Here is a 17,424-nt window from a genome sequence, read left to right as displayed (position 1 = left end):
ATGAGATTACCTTGTGAAATAGGATGCAACCTTTTCTCTTAAATGTTTTTGTTGCTTCCAGGAGCCAATGTACAATACCACAAATGACAGCATCCCAAGTTAACATCTCTTTGCTTTGGCTACAGCTGGTTATATTTGTCATTTGTTCAATTAACAAAAAGAAGTGTACCTGGATATGCATGCAACAAAAATCCCAATGTTGTCGGATTCAGCCACTTAAAACCATTTCATCAGACGTGACCAAAATAAACTCTCTTTTTTTTTAACTCCTCAGTAGACAGCAAATGTGCATCTCCTTGATAAGCTTTCTAGTTTTAAAATTTGTCTTCACCAATGGATTGGTTTTTGTTAAACAGAAACCCTGATATTTGAACATATAGTCTGTACAAAGGTTATTAAAGTGGCATAATTACTATTAGTTTGATTTAGTTTTTTCAGGCATTTCATAGAGTTGTACCCACTACTGACTTGGGTACTAGATACCCTAAGATATACAAGATTCTAGTTCTTTGGATAAGGCTTACTCTAGGAGGAGGTGGAGGAGGAGGAGGAGGAGGAGGAGGAGGAGGAGGAGGAGGAGGAGGAGGAGGAGAAGGAGGAGGAGGAGGAGAACCCTTTCCACTATAAGATAATCAAGTAAGACTTTGATAGATAACAAGGATAACATAACACCAGCAAGACTGAAGACCTAGCTTAAATAAAACAATGGGTCCACTCTATCAGGATTCACAGCATCCTGATAAATACATAAAACATATTTTGAAAGCATATTTTAGGTGCAGCAAAACTACAATTTAAAAGGCTAAAATGTTCCTTTGGAAAAAACATAGAAAACAATTAGAAATATAAGTATATATTCACATACACACACATCTGTATAATGTTAAAGGAGCTATTAAATTTATGATTAGTAAAAATACTTGAGATTTCCAAGGTGCTATGTGCTCAGTCAGAAATTCTGAGCAGGAATCTAATGACATGAATTAGCTCTTCAGTTCCTAGACTTACAACATTCTTTTCCAGAAAAGCTCATGACTTTGCTAATTCTTTCATCTTATCAAACAAAGGTAAAATAATATTGAACATAATACTTAAAGATTGGTACATGATGTATACCTTTGCTATTTTTCACCTCCATTCTCTAGTTCTGTTTCCTTCAGGAACCTAGATTGATTTAAAAGGGAAAAAAACTTGTTGAATTTTACTTGAAGCTCTTCCTTGTTGAAGATTAACCCAAGGACTGAATAGGTCTACAAGACTGGGTTCCCAAAAAGGCCATTATATGCAATATTCCCGAGAAAGGGCCACCATAGAAAGTCTATTTTTAAGCCCTTGGCCCCTCCGATATGTCTCGATGAACTCAAAACTTTCTGAGTGAATTGCATAAGGAGACAGAGTCTACTTGTAAAAGACAGTACTACATGGACCCATGACTTATAGAGATTGATACCATACCAAAAATAGCACTTTGATTTGTACTTAAAACCATACTGGCAACCAATGCAGCATTTCAATGTATATGAAGCAATGCTACAGTGATTTTCCAACACCAGTATGTGAGGTGAATCAATTGCAGTTTCTGGGTGGCCTTCAAAAGCAGCCCCAGGTAGAGTATATCTAGCTAAAGAGAACATGTATGATGATCATCTTCTGTTCAATAATTCTCATATTGGCCAAAGTTGAGACTCTGGACATAGTCATTTTGTTCTATGAGTAGAACCCCCAAATTAAGGGCTGCTTTTTCAGCAGAAGAACAATTTTGGTCATATTCAACATAGGGACTATGCCCAAACTTGATGGATTCTGGACAAAAAGCAACTCTGTCTTGTTAGAATAAAACTTTAGCTTGTTTCATCCAATTCAGCTCTGGGTAAAAACATCCATTGCACCTCCTCTCCAGCCAGAATGAAGATATACATCTAATTATCTTCTGCCAGGAATCCTGTCACATCCTTGGAGTCTATACAATCAAAAAAATGCTGGATAGACAGTCAAATATGTTATCCAATTTATCCCTTATCTCTGCTTAAAAAGAATCTAAACTAGAGCAAATGCAAACAACTTTATCAGTAAACTGTCTTGCAAACATATCTCAGCAGTCTAGGGGTTGGGATTGGGGGGAACATCCCATCTGTCCATTCATAGTAGGACATTGGTCACTTGCCAGTCAGCATTCACCCATGTAATGGGATAACAAAGAAGTCTTAAATTGATGACTATAAGGATGAGAGCAATCAACCAATGGAACAACCTAAGGATGAATCAATGAATCAACCTAATGATGAGAGCAATCAATCAACGGAACAGCTTGTCTTCTGGGTGCTCCTTCACTGCAGGCTTTCAAAAAGAGACTGGATAACCATTTATCTGAAATAAAATAGGGTCTCATGCTCAAGCAGGGGCTTAGACTAGAAGACCTTCAAATCGCCCTTCCAACTCTATTATTCTATACAGGTAGTCCTCGACTTACGACCCCCATTGAGCCCAAGATTTCTGTTGTTAAGTGAGACATTTGTTAAGTGAATTTTGCCCCATTTTATGACCTTGCTTGCCTCAGCTGTTAAGGGAATCACTGCAGTTGGTAAGTAGCACCCGGGTTGTTTAGTGAATCCGGCTTCCCCACTAACCTTGCTTGTCAGAAGGACGTAAAAGGGGATCTCATGACCCTGGGACGCAGCAAAGGTCATAAATATGAACCAGTTACCAAGCATCTGAATTTTGATCATACGCTGAAAAGGTTGTAACTGTGAAAAACAGTCATAACTCACCTTTTTCAGTGTCATTGTAACTTTGAACGGTCACTAAATGAACTGTTATAAGTCGAGAGCTACCTGTATAGATACTCCTCACTTAATTTTTTTTTGGGGGGGGATCCTATTATATATATATATTGAGGCAGTAAGAATGACTGAGGCAAAATGGCAACTTAACAGAAACCTTTATTAACACGCTAACAGCAACTCCAGAACTAGGCAAAAGAACAGGTCCCACTTGACAGCTCTTATACCCCGAGCTGTCAACGGTGCGGCCAATTGGGATGCGCTAATCTTCCCGCTCTGACTTCACGGCTTGGCCAATCAGGAATGACTGTGAGCGGACCTGTCTCATGAAACAGGGACATAACAGATCCCATGTTTATTATTTTTATAAGTCAGTCAACTGGCAAGCATATCTAATACTCCTGCCTTCTCCTATTTTCTCAACAAAAGCAACCCTCTGGGATGGGATGGGATGGGATAGGCAGAGAAAGAGTGAATGGCTTTCATGCCTAAGGAGGTGGGAGGTGGGACTACAACTCACAGTTTTCTGGCCTGTGCCTTATCCATTAGACCAAACTGATGTTATTGGAGCTGGAATTTCCATCACTAAATAATGCTGTCATAAAGTGCATGTCACATGACCATAACATTTCACAACAACAATCCTGGCCATCCTTGTTGCCATTATCAACGAGAGAACATGAATAGGACTTGCAACTTCCTACCAGCTTCCAATAATCAAAATCAATGGGGAAGCTGGCAGGAAGTTGCAAGTCCTGGTCACAACAAGTCTTTCCTAAGGCGGCTTGCAAGCAGGCCATTGGACAGGTAAGTATTTTGGAGTACATCTGGACAGGAGAAGGGATTCCAAGAGAGTAGTGTCAAAAGAAACAGAAGTGGAATGCAGTGGAATGAATTACTTAAAAAGTTTGCTTGGTAAAATAAGAAAAGATAGGAAAGAAGATGAATTGGAACTTTATTAACGCAAACTAAATATAGATGCAAGTGAATTGTGTCAAATAAATGCTTGGAGATGTATTTGCTGCATAGACAATTTGAATGAGAGTCAAAAACAAATACAGTATATAAAGGTAAAATAAATGGTTCAGAGAAATCTAGTGGGTCATGGCTGAATGGGATTGAAGAGATCTAGGAAAAAAAGAGTGGAAAAGTTCAAACAAAAAGCTATGTGCAATATTAATCAATATATAGTAGTTGAAAAGACAGATAAAGTTTTAGAGACATATAGTTAATTATGTCTGTGTAAGCTAGGCATTTCCTTTCTCTTTTCCTAGAACTATTTACTCTCAAAGTGAACAGTGTGATCAATACAAGATATGTATTTACGTTTTACTACCATTTCCATTTATATTTTATTTCCCCCCCACCTCAAGAACTCAAAAAGACATCTCTCTTTTTCTTCACAACCACCATTCTATAGATAGAGGTAAGAATGTGTGACTGGTCATCCAGTGTAGCTATTTAACTATCATGGCATTCTGCCATCTATCCATATTATAAAAATAGAATAATGTTAATTACACCAGCATCTCGTGCTATAGTATGGAAATACAAAGCACCCTTTTTTTTCATGTTATTTGAACTCAAAGGGAATTTCTGCAAGAATTTCCGTTATGGCAGAAACCAATCAAAACCTTTTAAACTTTTAAGACAAGGGCTTGGAGACTTCCTGTAAAAGCAACTGGTTTCAATGTTGAAAGCTTTCGGCAATAAAGCCCTACAAACTCAAAAGATTCGCATTTGTCCTAGGTAAGGAAAGCAACAAGCTCAACACTCCCCCTCGTGGGAATGAAACTCTAGCGCAGATGCTAAAGTTCTAAAAGATCCCCTATGTTTCTGTTTGATTATTAATTCTGATATTATCGCATGGCCTCAAACCTTTCACACATCACCCAGCACTTTGCTAAGGAAAAAAAGAATACTGAAACTGCCTTTGAACCTTTCCTAACAGCATCTCATTGATTTAGCTTTCAGAGAAGACTGTCACTTAGAATTTCATTTCTCCATAAATGTCCTGTCGAGTTACTAAAACTCTGCTGTCTCCCTTATTAATCAGAAATCTTCTTGAGTTTCCATTAGCAGCTAACTACTCAACCCCTGACACAAATACTCATCTCAAAATGAAAGGAACAGAAATTATTTTTGCTCTTAGACTGGAATGGGCAAATCCGCAGCCTTTTTAACAACTTTGCTTTTCGGTAGATGCAGCCTGTGGCTCTCCTGCCATCCCACCACTGGACTCTAAACTTACTTTGGGCAGCTCATAATATAATAATACATAAAACCCAGCACACCAAAAAAACTAAGATGAGATCTGGTCACTCATAGTATACAACAACATGGGCAAAGACACATCTGACAAGGGACTCCATCCATTGGGCAGTGTTGGACTTCAGGATTTGGTGATCTAGACTACAAACGTAGGAATGATCCCCAAATGCCAAGTGCTTGGGTATAACTTTAATGGCCACTGTGCCAGCTGCTAGTTAGGGCAAAGTGGTTTCATCGGGTAGTATGTGCCAAGAAGTAGTAAGTTACTAGAGCAAACCTGTGCAATATGAGCCATGGTGACGCAGGGGTTAGATGCAGTATTGCAGACTAATTTTGCTGACTGCCCGGAATTCAATCCTGACTGGCTCAAGGTTGACTCAGCCTTCCATCCTTCCAGGTTGGTAAAATGATGAGCCAGATTGTTGGGGGGGGGGGAGGAAATAGTCTGTAAACCGCTTAGAGAGCGCGGTAAAGCAATGTGAAGCGGTATATAAATCTAAATGCTATTGCTATATGCACCATATCACATCCTATAAGCAGCATGCTGCCTTTGGTTCTGCGGAGAATGCTACCTATCCAATGAGCATTGCAGATAGGATACGAGAATGGTGTTGTTTGCTCCAAGCATGAAGCTGTCTGTCTTGGCCCTACTGAAGGCTTCTAGCAGCCTGGTGACAGTCCTGTTTTCTCAGCCTTGGAAGCCCATTGAACTGGATGATACATCACATCAGTCCATGAATTATTGAATAAACAACTGAACAGGTAAAACCGTGCAGTAATGTACTTCATCAAAGCCCATGATTTATAGTACATAGTGTCTTGGTCAATACACCATAGTAAACCAAACAGATTTTACTATGCCTTAGTGCGATGTGCAAAGCTGAGTACTCAGTAGATTGTCTATTAATACTTGTAATATATGCAGTTTTTTTATAGTAGTATCATGGATTATTGTTATATGTCACTAAAAACATGAAAATATTTATGAATAATTAGTAGGCATTTAGGGGAAACCTCATTACCATTGGAGATTCAGAAAACAATCCGGTTTTCTATCTCTTCCAGTCATGCTCTTGAAAAATATAGTGATCTGTCTGTACAGCCACAGCTGACTCACTTCCACCTCCTGTCTAGTGATGTTAATCAAACTGAGTCAACTTCACTCATACGTTCTAAGATCTTCTTAGCTTCCACTGTGATTCCTCACTGGTGTTTTAAGGGAACTATAAACAATATTTTGTTGGATCTAAAGAGGCATCATGTCAGGGAAATAAATCATGTCTACTCAAAGCTGATGCCAGGTCAAATATTTTGGATTTCAGTTTCCATCTGAAACTTCCAAACTTACAACCACTATTTTTTTTTTACTTCCTTGGCTGATAAATCAAATCTGAAGCATTTGCACAGCCTTGCTCTGTGTTGTTAAGACAAGCTGAGACAATGAGACTACTGAGGCAGCAGATGTGTCATTTCAAAATACCATCTTTCTTTGTAAGGCAATTCCAGCAAGATAGCCCAATCCAACTTTGCATTTGTAGGGCAAAGCAACTGTTGAACTGGTACTGTAAAAAAAAAAAAAAGCAGTGTCAGTCATGGGCTCATCTGAATCTTCTGAGTCAGAGGCTGAAGAGGCAGACCAGACAGTCAGCTTACAATTAAGCAATTAAGTACCTCCAGCAATTTCAAGAAACAACCTGAGCAGGTAAGGCTCTGATCAGATAATAACGGCTAGATTTGGCAAAAGACCTCAAACTGAAGAACTTACTAATAGCAATGAAGGGTTGAGCAAAAGTGATTAGCAGAGGATTTTCAAAGAAGTCAACAAAGGCCCCAATCAAGCCATATCAGCACCTATAGCTCTATAAAGCAGCTTTCAGGGTTCTACCTCTGTTTGAAGCAATAGTCTGGCTTTCGTGTTCAGGCCAGCACATGACATTATCTGGTGCTTTATTCCCTAGACTGCTATATAAAGTGTTATCGGAACATTTACCACAACCATTGCAATAGCAGCTTTCAAGTTTGTATCAATCATTCTCTCTTGTATCAGCTGGCAGAGAACATTCTCACCAAACCAAGAGGAATTAAGTGTTTTCTGAATTTGGGAAATTGTCCCAAACCCAGTGGTAGATTGTGGTTCCCATTGAAGCTCTGGATCCTATTACATCAGTCTCCTCCTCCTAGCACTGAAGATGTTACCTTGTTTGAGTAATGAAACATCTGCAAGAAAATAAGCAATGTCAGAGAGCACCAAAGAATCCTCACTTCAACCCTGAGCTACAAATATTCTCCTCTACTGATCAGTTTAGCTGGTTTGGAAACCAAAAAGTAACATTTGGGCAAAAAGTCTGTCCTTTTCCCAAAATACTTTTTTTTTTCAGACGAAGTAATGGGAAATGGTAGCTGAAGTTGGAAAGTCAGAATCATTAAGGAGTCAGGCAGCTTCAAATATGATGGATAAGTAAATAAATAAAGCAGACACAGCACAGTAGCTTAAAGCAGGGAGAGAAATGAAGTCAAATTAAATAAACGTAGGAGAAATGGTATGGAAGAGAGAACAAGTCTTGTTTTGATGCTCTAAATCTCCCACTTTTTAAGAATGTTATACTTAGAGTGCTAAGCCAAAGTTTATTCTTTTGGGAGCCTAGTTTTAGGAAAACACAGTCTGATGCATTTGTTACTCCTAGATAAACAAGATCTCTTCTGTCTTGCAATCTGTCATGAAAAGTAGTCAGACAAACTGAAAACCAGCAATTGACTCAGGGCATTTTTGCAGGGACTTTTTCACTCTTTCAAACCCACAGCACTTCCCTCATGTCACCCTGTAGTGTCCCTCACTACTGACTGCCAAGGAACCTCAGGAGCTAAGGTAACCACAGGAATTAAGCTGGTTAAACTTCTTGGGCACAGCTGCCATTTACTCAACAAACAGATGTTGTAAGTCCAGGACTCCAAAATTATGAGGCAGTTCTGTGAGAGAGTATGACTCCGATTGAAGACAGTATTTCTTCAGAATGAGATGGCTATTGTATCCAGTGCTACTTCACCTTGCTGGAATTAAGTTTCAGCCTATTCTTCTCAATCCAGGCATTTATACCCTGTTGGAACCTGGACACATTTTGACATCACTTGATCAGGCCAAGATGTAAAGATAGCTGTGTCAGTGGATGACTTATCGGTGGATGACTTCACCCAGTTGCTTCATTTAGATGTTGAATAAGAGCAGCATCCATAACTGAGGAACCAAGCCCTGCAGCATCCATAACTGAGGAACCAAGGTCATGATTTCTCCCCACTATCACCACTGACTGGAACCATTACAGAAGAGTAGCCCGCAAATCGAGCCCTCCCTAGAAAGCTACCGTGCAGATCAGGGCTGTCAAACTTGCGGCCCGTAGACCACATGCGTCACACGCTGGCCATGTCCACGCCCAGTTTAGTGAAGGGGGAAAAAGTCCCAATGCATCATGTGATGACATGTGTTTGGCACCCCTGATGTAGATGGTTTCAAGGGCTGATGGGAAATCAAGCAACACACTCATTCATCATTAAGTATGATCAGTGTTGTCTCTATATAATATTCCAGGCCTGAAACCAGTCAAAATAATCCATTTCCCTCTGGGTCCTCAACTGTTGCACCACCATCACTTTCTAAACAACCTTCCCCTCAAAGAGGACTTCTCAAGAACAAGATATGAATTGTATTTGTTTTTTACAGTTCATAGCAGGACACCTTGAACAACTGAAGGAAACTAAACAAGAAACATGGAGGAGGAGGCAAATTGAGGAGAGTTATAGAGAGAGGCAAAGGCATTTCGGTAAATGATTTATTAACAGAAACAGGTCAGGGATTCAATGATTTTCAACTAGTTGAGTCTAGATCTAATGCTGCCTTTAGAAGTTTTCACTTAGAGCAGCAAAAAAATTGGGCAAGACATTTGTGCTACCTACTGTAACAGAATGAGAATTCTGAAAATATAAAAATGCATTTTCCCCTTTCCATTGGTTTGGATTAAATTGTCTAGTCCAGTGATGGCTAACCTTTTGGTCATTGCATGCTGAAAGCACGCCTGCACAGCCATAACGCAATGCACATGAAACCCCCACACCCCGTTCCCCCGTGCATGACCCCTGCGTGCAGTCTGCCAATCACATATGCGTGCGTGGCCCCCCTGTGCTCTCCCACCCCCTTGCACATGCGCACATGACACCCCCACATCAGTGGTGGGTTTCTGTAGGTGTGGCCTGCTTTGTGGGAGTGGCTTACTGGCCATGTGACCGGGTGGGAGTGGCTTGCCAGGCATGTGACCGAGTGGGAGTGGCTTGGCACTTAGCAACCAAAATGTTGGCTCAGAAACTCTGGCATTGAAGTGTGCAAGCCTTAAAGCTGTCAAGTTACAAGACCCTTGCACCCCTAACCCTTTAGAAAAAAAACCCAGGGGTGTTCACACTCGACAGCTTTAAGACTTGTGGACTTCAACTCCCAGAATTCTTCTTCCAGTCATGTTGGCTCAGGAACTCTGGCATTGAAATGTGCAAGTCTTAAAGCTGTCAAGTTACAAGACCCTTGCACCCCTAACCGTTTAGAAAAAAAAATCCCGGGTGTGTTCATACTTGACAGCTTTAAGACTTGTGGACTTCAACTCCCAGGATTCCTCTTCTCGCTCTTCATCTTGATGATGTACAGACGGGTAGGGGAAGGGAGCTGGAACCGGTTCTAAACAGCACTGTAGATTTGTGGAACCTCTTCTATAGAAGAGGTTATAACTGGCAGGAACCCAACCCTGCCCCACATGCACCCCACCCTCACACATGCACTTGTGGCTCCCATATATGCCCCACCCCCACGCATGCATGCACATCTCCCGCCCCTGGGTATGTGCGGCAGAGACCTGAAAACCAGCTGGCTGGGAAGCACGCCCACATGCACAGTGGAGCTGAGCTGGGGTGACAGCCCACGTGCCCGCAAAGCGGGCTCTGGTTCATATGCCATAGGTTCGCCATCACGGGTCTAGTCTATTCATGTGGAACTCTGGAATCAGGCGAGTCTTCAGAGCACTAAAAATTATAGACACAGCTTGTTCAGGCTAATAAAAATAGAAGTGCAAGTATAACTAATCCACAAAGTCTTCTCAGATCTAATCCTATTAGTACTGTATGGCTAGGAACTGTAGTATTTAAAACTGCAACCTCAGAAACTTTAAGAACTGTTGTCCAGCACTGGGGAATTCTGGGAATTAAAGTCCACACCTCTTAACCTTGCTGAAATTGAAAAACACTGCTTTAAAGTATGTTTTGTTTTGTTTCTGATCATGCATGTGTATTCCTTGCATTAAAATCTGCAGGGTACATAAAGAATATTTTAAGAAGGTTCAAATTTGGTCTTTGTCCCATTTAGAGATTGACATTACAAGGTACCTATTCCTAAAGATTTCTGGTAAACCCGTCTGGTGTTCAAAGGCAAAAAAGGTTTTAGCGTACTGATTATCAGTTTTTTAAAAACAATGTTTTGCAAAAACAATAGTGACTGCATAAGGGTGCTGAATATAGTCAATAATGTATTTATTTAGAATATTTTCTGAATTAACTATTTGGATGAGACACATTAACTGTGTCTGAAACTTGGTGCAGAAAAGACAGTCACAGCATGCACCAGAAAGATCAATGCTGAAGATCTCATTCAGAGATTGAATCAGAAATTAAGAGATTCAAAGATGGTCTAACTTCAATGATGTCACAAAATGGCTCTAAACAGAAATATAAACAGGCTGTGGACAGGTAGTCCTTATTACTAGACTTAGACTTACAACAATAATTGAGACCAAAATTTCTGATGCTAATGCAAAATTTGTATATTAAGTTTTGTTCCATTTTATGACCTTTCTTTGCCACAGTCGTTAAGTGAATCACTGCAGATTTTAGGGTAGTAAACCGGTTGTTAAGTGAATCTGTTTTTCTTACTGACTTTGCATGTTAGATGATCACATGACCCCAGTACACTGCAACTGTCATAAATATGTCAGTTGCCAAGCATCTGAATTTTGATCACATGGGAATGCTGTAACAGTGTGAAAGTGTGAAAAAGATCATGTCACTTTTTCCAGTGCTGTTGTAACTTTGGTCATGAACTGTTGTTAAGTCAAGGACTACCTATATTTACTTGATAACATGTAATTATAAAATTACCTGGGGCCGTGCGTGCATTGCATTTTGGGGATTTGAACATGCAGGCGTGCATTTGTTTGTGTGTGTGCGCCTTGGGCATTCAGTCCAGAAAAGGTTAGCCATCACTATCCTATACCATTTCAGACAAAAGGTTGTCCAATCTCTTCTTAAAAACTTCCAGTGTTGCAGCATTCACAACTTCTGGAGGCAACGTCTCCCACTGATTAATTGTTCTGTCAGGAAATTTCTCCTTAGTTCTAAATTGTTTTGTCGAGCAATTAATTAGGGCATCTGATGGAATCCTGACATGTTTCTCTCCTTGATTAGTTTTCACCCATTGCTTCTTGTCTTTGACCCTCTCTTCTTTGGCCAACCCCTGAGATATCAGAACATTGCTACCATATCGCCCCCAGTCCTTCTTTTCATTAAACTAGACATGCCCAATTCTAGCAACCGTTCTTTATGTTTTAGCCTCCAGTCCCCTAATCATCTTTCTTGCTCTTCTGTGCACTCTTTTCAAGGGTCTCATCTTTTCTACATAGTGGTGAGCAAAACTGAATGCAGTATTCCAAGCGTGGCCTTACCAAGGCATTATAAAGTGGTATTAACACTTCATGTGATCTTGACTCTATCCCTCTGTTAATGCAGCCTAGAACTGTGTTGGATTTTTTGGCAGCCGCTGGTTCTTATTTAAATGGTTGTCCATTAGGACTCTAAGATCCTATTATTGTGACATGTATAGTACCCATGTACCCACCTGAATTACCTCCTACAGGTGATAGAGTGATGGAGTACAAAAATACCTTGATCCCAAGGGGAATACCATAGCACAAGACCAAATGAGATATAAGACTCATTTGAAGGCATTACTTTGGATATCAACACTATCTACTGTAGATAAATATTTAAAAATTCATAAAGTTATTAACACAGTGGTAAATATAGTGTTAGGGCACAGAATAAGTGTCAAGGTGTAGTGTTAAATCTTATTCCAATCATTTGAGATCTATTAAATGATAGCAAACTTTTGATTTACCATGCATGGATATCAATTAAGAAAAATTCTGGATTGATAACATGCACACATTTTATAAACAAATTAATGTGTTAGAAAATATAACTAATATGATGTAGTGTGGACAAAGTTTAATTTATTGTCTAAAAACTGAGCTCCATTATTTAAAATTACCTTTTTTGTTTGGTGTTTATTATTTGTCCCTTTTCCCTCGTTGTTTTTATTTTCATTCAGATTTATAGTGAGGGTATTGATTTTTCTTTTATTTTCCTTTTTTACATACAAGAGCTAATTTGTTCAACACCGCAAGGAAGGAAAAACAGTCACAAATCCATAAATTCTATTGCATAGAAAATCAGACTTCCAGTTGTTCAAAAGCACAATATATTTTCATCAAAATATGGTGTCCAAACTTATGGAGTTTGGAGTCTGTGGTGAGAAATATTGGTAGGCACACAATATTGAATTTGATATATAGAAAGTAAAACGTGACTGAGTATTTCTGATCAAGTACCATAACTCCATTTGAATGCAGCCAAAATGGACCTTTTAGAAGAAAGCACCTTGTTTGTTTTGTTTCTCTCAAAGAACAAATGTGTAAGTCGCCAGCTACTGAAAAAAATTAAATGTTGGGCGATTCAGGAGCAATTTTCAAGACTTTCTAGAACAGTTAAATTGACTAACACATGCCATGAAAGCCTTCAATTTAGGTACCTTAAAAGAAGCTGGAAAAATTCATGGAGAACCAAAGTATCAGCAGCTACTAATCTTGAAAACACTGCATTACTTCCTGAATTGTAGGCCACTTACCCTATTTAGACTACTAGAGAGAAACATGGGAAGAGGACACTTCCTATTTTTAAGCATCCTAGTTCCCCAAAGTATAATAAGGAATGCTGAAGTAGATGGGCCTGAGGCTTCATTTTGTGTTTTGGGGTAAAATGAAGCAGTGGTTGCAATTATTTACTGGAGAGGATATGCATTCTTCTGATCTGTGGTATTCTGAAACTGTACCAGTATTACTAGCTGCACTTTTTTTTTCTTTTTGCATATGTTTGACCCAGTCTCCTGAATGCTTCCTGTGGATTTCCATTAAGAGAAATATGATGATTGGTGGATGTGCTGAGGAAGAAAGTCTATGAACTTCAGCAAGAAGCAAAGGTCATGTTTTACTAACATTGGTGGGAAAAGATTATTTAGCACGGAGTGATCTTTCAAAGATTTTTGAAGACTGGGTTCACGATTTCCCTAGAGATTAAATTCCAGGAGGAGAATATTCTCTTTGGATTCCAGAAGAAGGTTGAAAAAATTTTCAATTATCCTAAATCAGCACCAGATGGAGTGAACAGGAAGCATGCTCCACTCCAGAATAGAAGCCTTCCATTTCATTACGTGCAGCATTCAAACATATTACATTCTCTGTTGAAAGCAGCTAAGGATAATCCAGTTAACTCTGTTAAACAAACGTCTTTGAGATTAAGGTTGGACTTAAACCAAAGTAGGAATTCCTCAACTGGCTAATTTCATATCAAGGACAGCTAAATGTTCTCTTTACCAACCCCAATAGAACAGATCTGGGTATTATGGAGAAAGTGAAAAGTTCCATACAGTTATCTGGTTTATTCAGAATTGCTTTCTCAGTCTGAGATCAGGTCCTTAATAAAGTCCCCTTTATTGTCCTTCACAGTGCAGCATCATTGCAGAAAGGGCTTTCTATAAGAGCACAAGGCTCAACCCCCTCCCTCTCCCTCCCCTTAAATCTTCTCTCATTGGCTTAGGAATAAGCTTCACATGAGAATACACAAACTTGCACATAGGTTTCTGTGCTATCACATGGATGTTATTCATGTTAACTGACAAATGACTAGAAAGAGAACACTAGTGTCTTCTTCAAGCATGGGAAACCATTCTTTCCATACAATGAACATACGTCTGTGGTTAAAAAAAGAAGTATTTTCTTTTTTGAGGGGACTACCTAAGCTAAGTGCTGTATTATGGCTATTTTTTCTATGCAATCCCTTTTTCAGAAGAGCATTGATTCCCAAAATATGGATATATTACTTACAACAAGGGTCCCCAACCTGTGGGCTGCAGCCCACTACCGGTCCGCAGCCTATTCGCAACTGGGCCATGTTGAGTGGCTAGCTGGTGCATGGCACACACATGCATAGTCCCACTCACATGAGCATCACAAGAGGCTCACGGCATCACTCGCACAAGCATCATGGGCGCTCAAGGCCTCACATAAATGTCACAAGCACTTGAGGCCCCCACTCATAAGAGCACTTGGGGATGCATTCACACCAGCGTCGCAGGCGCTCAGGGCCTCACTTGTGTGTGTGTTGCAGGCACTCATGGCCCCACTCTTGTGAGCAACAAGGGTGCACACACACACACACACACACCTGCCCCTCCCACAAAACCATCCCCTCTTTCCCCCCCTCCCCTCTCCTGTTCCGGGCTGCCAACCCAGAAAAGGTTGGAGGACTCTAACTTACAGTATACACTATATTGCCAAAAGTATTCACTCACCCATCCAAATAATCAGAATCAGGTGTTCCAATCACTCCCATGGCCACAGGTGTATAAAATCAAGTACCTAGGCATGCAGACTGTTTTTACAAACATTTGTGAAAGAATGGGTCGCTCTCAGGAGCTCAGGGAATTCCAGCGTGGAATGGTGATAGGATGCCACCTGTGCAACAAATCCAGTCGTGAAATTTCCTCGCTACTAAATACTCCACAGTCAACTGTCAGCTGTATTATAAGAACGTGGAAGTGTTTGGGAATGACAGCAACTCAGCCACGAAGTGGTAGGCCATGTAAACTCATCCAACATCAGTGTGTGACCTCACAAATGCACTTCTGGAAGAATGGTCAAAAATTCCCATAAACACACTCCTAAACTTTGTGGACAGCCTTCCCAGAAGAGTTGCAGCTGTTATATCTCCAAAGTGTGGACCGACGTCATATTGAACCTTATGGATTAGGAATGGGATGTCACTTAGAGTAAGTTCATATGCGAGTAAAGGCAGGTGAGCGAATACTTTTGGCAATATAGTGTATAAGAATAGAGAATACTGAAGATTGTGGTTTGTTTGTTTTTACATTCTTGTAATTTTTCCACTTTGAGGAGATTCGAATTTATCAGCAGCATCTTTCCTCAACCTGCAGATGGAGTATGCCACTAGACTTTTTGTAAAGAAGTTTTTTTAACCCATTTATTAATTTATAGTGTTTATGTATCATCAATTCCACAAGATCTCTGTGGTTTATACAGTAAAGCTAAAGATATCACTATTGAAACAGAATCAATAGCACTATATCACAACAAAGCTTTAGTGTCCACATTAAATGAACATTAGGTTCTGGAAGTCTGGAAATGGCCCTGTTTCCGGCCTCCAGAGGGCCTTCAGAGCCCAGGGGAAGCAGCTTTCACCCTCCCAGAGGCTCAAGGAAAGCCTCCAGAGCCTGGGGAGAGTGAAAAATGCCCTCCTGACTAGGCCAGGCCCACCATGGCCAGCCCACCCAGCAACGGGGCAGCGAACCCATTGCTGCAATTTTTGAATCCCACCCCTGCCTACATCCCTTATCATGTCACCTAGCAAGACATCAACTGTATTAGATGTAACACATCTTATCACATGGTTAAAAGTAAAAGCATCCCAGCCACTGCAGTATCACCAAACGTGGGTATCTAAATCAGAACCAGAGCTGAGATTTAACAATTTTGCCCTCTAAGAAACAACTTTCTGGGAAGTGGAACATTAATTGGAAGTGTTTATCGCTGAGTTGCAATCTCATGTGTTTAAGGAAAGATCATTATCCCCAGCTTGGCAATGTAGCTTGGAAAATATTAACAGCAGACCCAAGTCTTCATCTTATTTCATGTCACCAACTGCTATGAAACAAACTGAGGAAAGCTATAAGCAATGCACATTTATCAATGGTAAAAAACAGAAAAAATAAACTAAATGGGGGGAAACAAAGTTTTTTTACTTGGACTATTTCTTAGATCCTGACTCTCATAAATATTGTGGAGTATACAGTGTATTGTGTTTGTTTATTTTTAATAGATATTCTCCCATTCATTTGCCCTTGTTCCAGAAATGGAGAACAATCTAAAGCAGATATCACACATACACACGTTATGCCAGTTATCAAAGAATCCAAAATAAAACCAGAAGTACAACAAATCCTGGAGGAGAAAGCATGAGAAGAATTGGACACTGACTAGATATGCCAAGCACACCGATTGCTGATGGAGCAGACTGCTTCTTTTGTTTCAAGTTGTATCTAGGACAGCATCAGATGTGGTGGGATTATTCCACCCAGAATTGTCCATTAGCTAGGCCAATTAAAATTCAGAATGCTATAGTCCCCATGCGAAGGATGCTATGTTAGAAAAGACTGCCCTAGGATTTGATGCAGAGGTGGTATTCAGCAGGTTCTTACCAGTTCTGGAGAACTGGTAGTGGAAATTTTGAATAGTTCGGAGAACCAGTAAATACCACCTCTGACTGGCCTCACCCACATCTATTCTCTGCCTCCTGAGTCCCAGCTGATTGGGAGGAAATGGGAATTTTACAGTAACCTTCCCCTGGAGGGGGGAGGCAAGGGAGATTTTACAGTATCCTTCCCCTGCCACGCCCACCAAGCCATGTCACACCCACCAAGCCACGCCCACAGAATCAGTAGTAAAAAAAATTGAATCCCACCACTGATTTGATCCCTTCCTGTAGCACACACAGGTATCACAGGTATTCATTATTGAACTATAAAACCATGAAATTATGTGTAACTCTCCTGAGGATTTTGGCATATATGAATGACAATCTTTTGACAACACAAATTCTCCATCCACGGCTACTGTTGACATAAGACAAGGGAAGGCAGAATTAATGCCAAGAATTATTTCTTACTCTTGTACAGCCAGTGCTGTATTATTTTAGCTTCCTATTCAATAAATATAAGGTGCATTAGAGCAATTGGGAAAGATGGAAGTTGGAGTGACACTTAATTCCTGCTATCCTCTCTACCCTATTTGACAAGTATCAGAATCAACGTAGGCAAGTACTCACAAGCAGAAATAGTGATAAAGAATGTGCCGGTATTGTGTTCTTCCTGAAGCTTCTTTGTGCTGGTACAGCACTAATGTGAGTTAACATTCAGTTAATGGGTTGACTCCAATGCGGT

At 40.2% G+C, this 17,424-nt stretch overlaps 1 protein-coding gene across 4 annotated transcripts in view; it reads right to left on the bottom strand.

Annotated features, from left to right (window-relative positions):
* The window catches only part of DENND2B (DENN domain containing 2B), a 159,021-nt gene that overhangs the window by 121,715 nt on the left and 19,882 nt on the right, over positions 1–17,424 (bottom strand). For 3 of the 4 annotated variants that reach the window (XM_081949497.1, XM_081949495.1, XM_081949496.1), the window contains exon 2: positions 1,117–1,164. The exons of the other annotated variant lie outside the window; for it this stretch is intronic. The gene's annotated coding sequence lies outside the window, so the exon portion shown is untranslated. The remainder of the gene's footprint in view (positions 1–1,116; positions 1,165–17,424) is intronic. 4 annotated transcript variants of the gene reach the window in all.

The sequence above is a fragment of the Natrix helvetica genome (assembly GCF_964273705.1).
Source record: "Natrix helvetica genome assembly, chromosome: 1".
In the NCBI taxonomy this organism is placed as follows: Eukaryota; Metazoa; Chordata; class Lepidosauria; order Squamata; family Natricidae; genus Natrix; species Natrix helvetica.
This window is presented reverse-complemented; position numbering and strand designations above follow the sequence as displayed.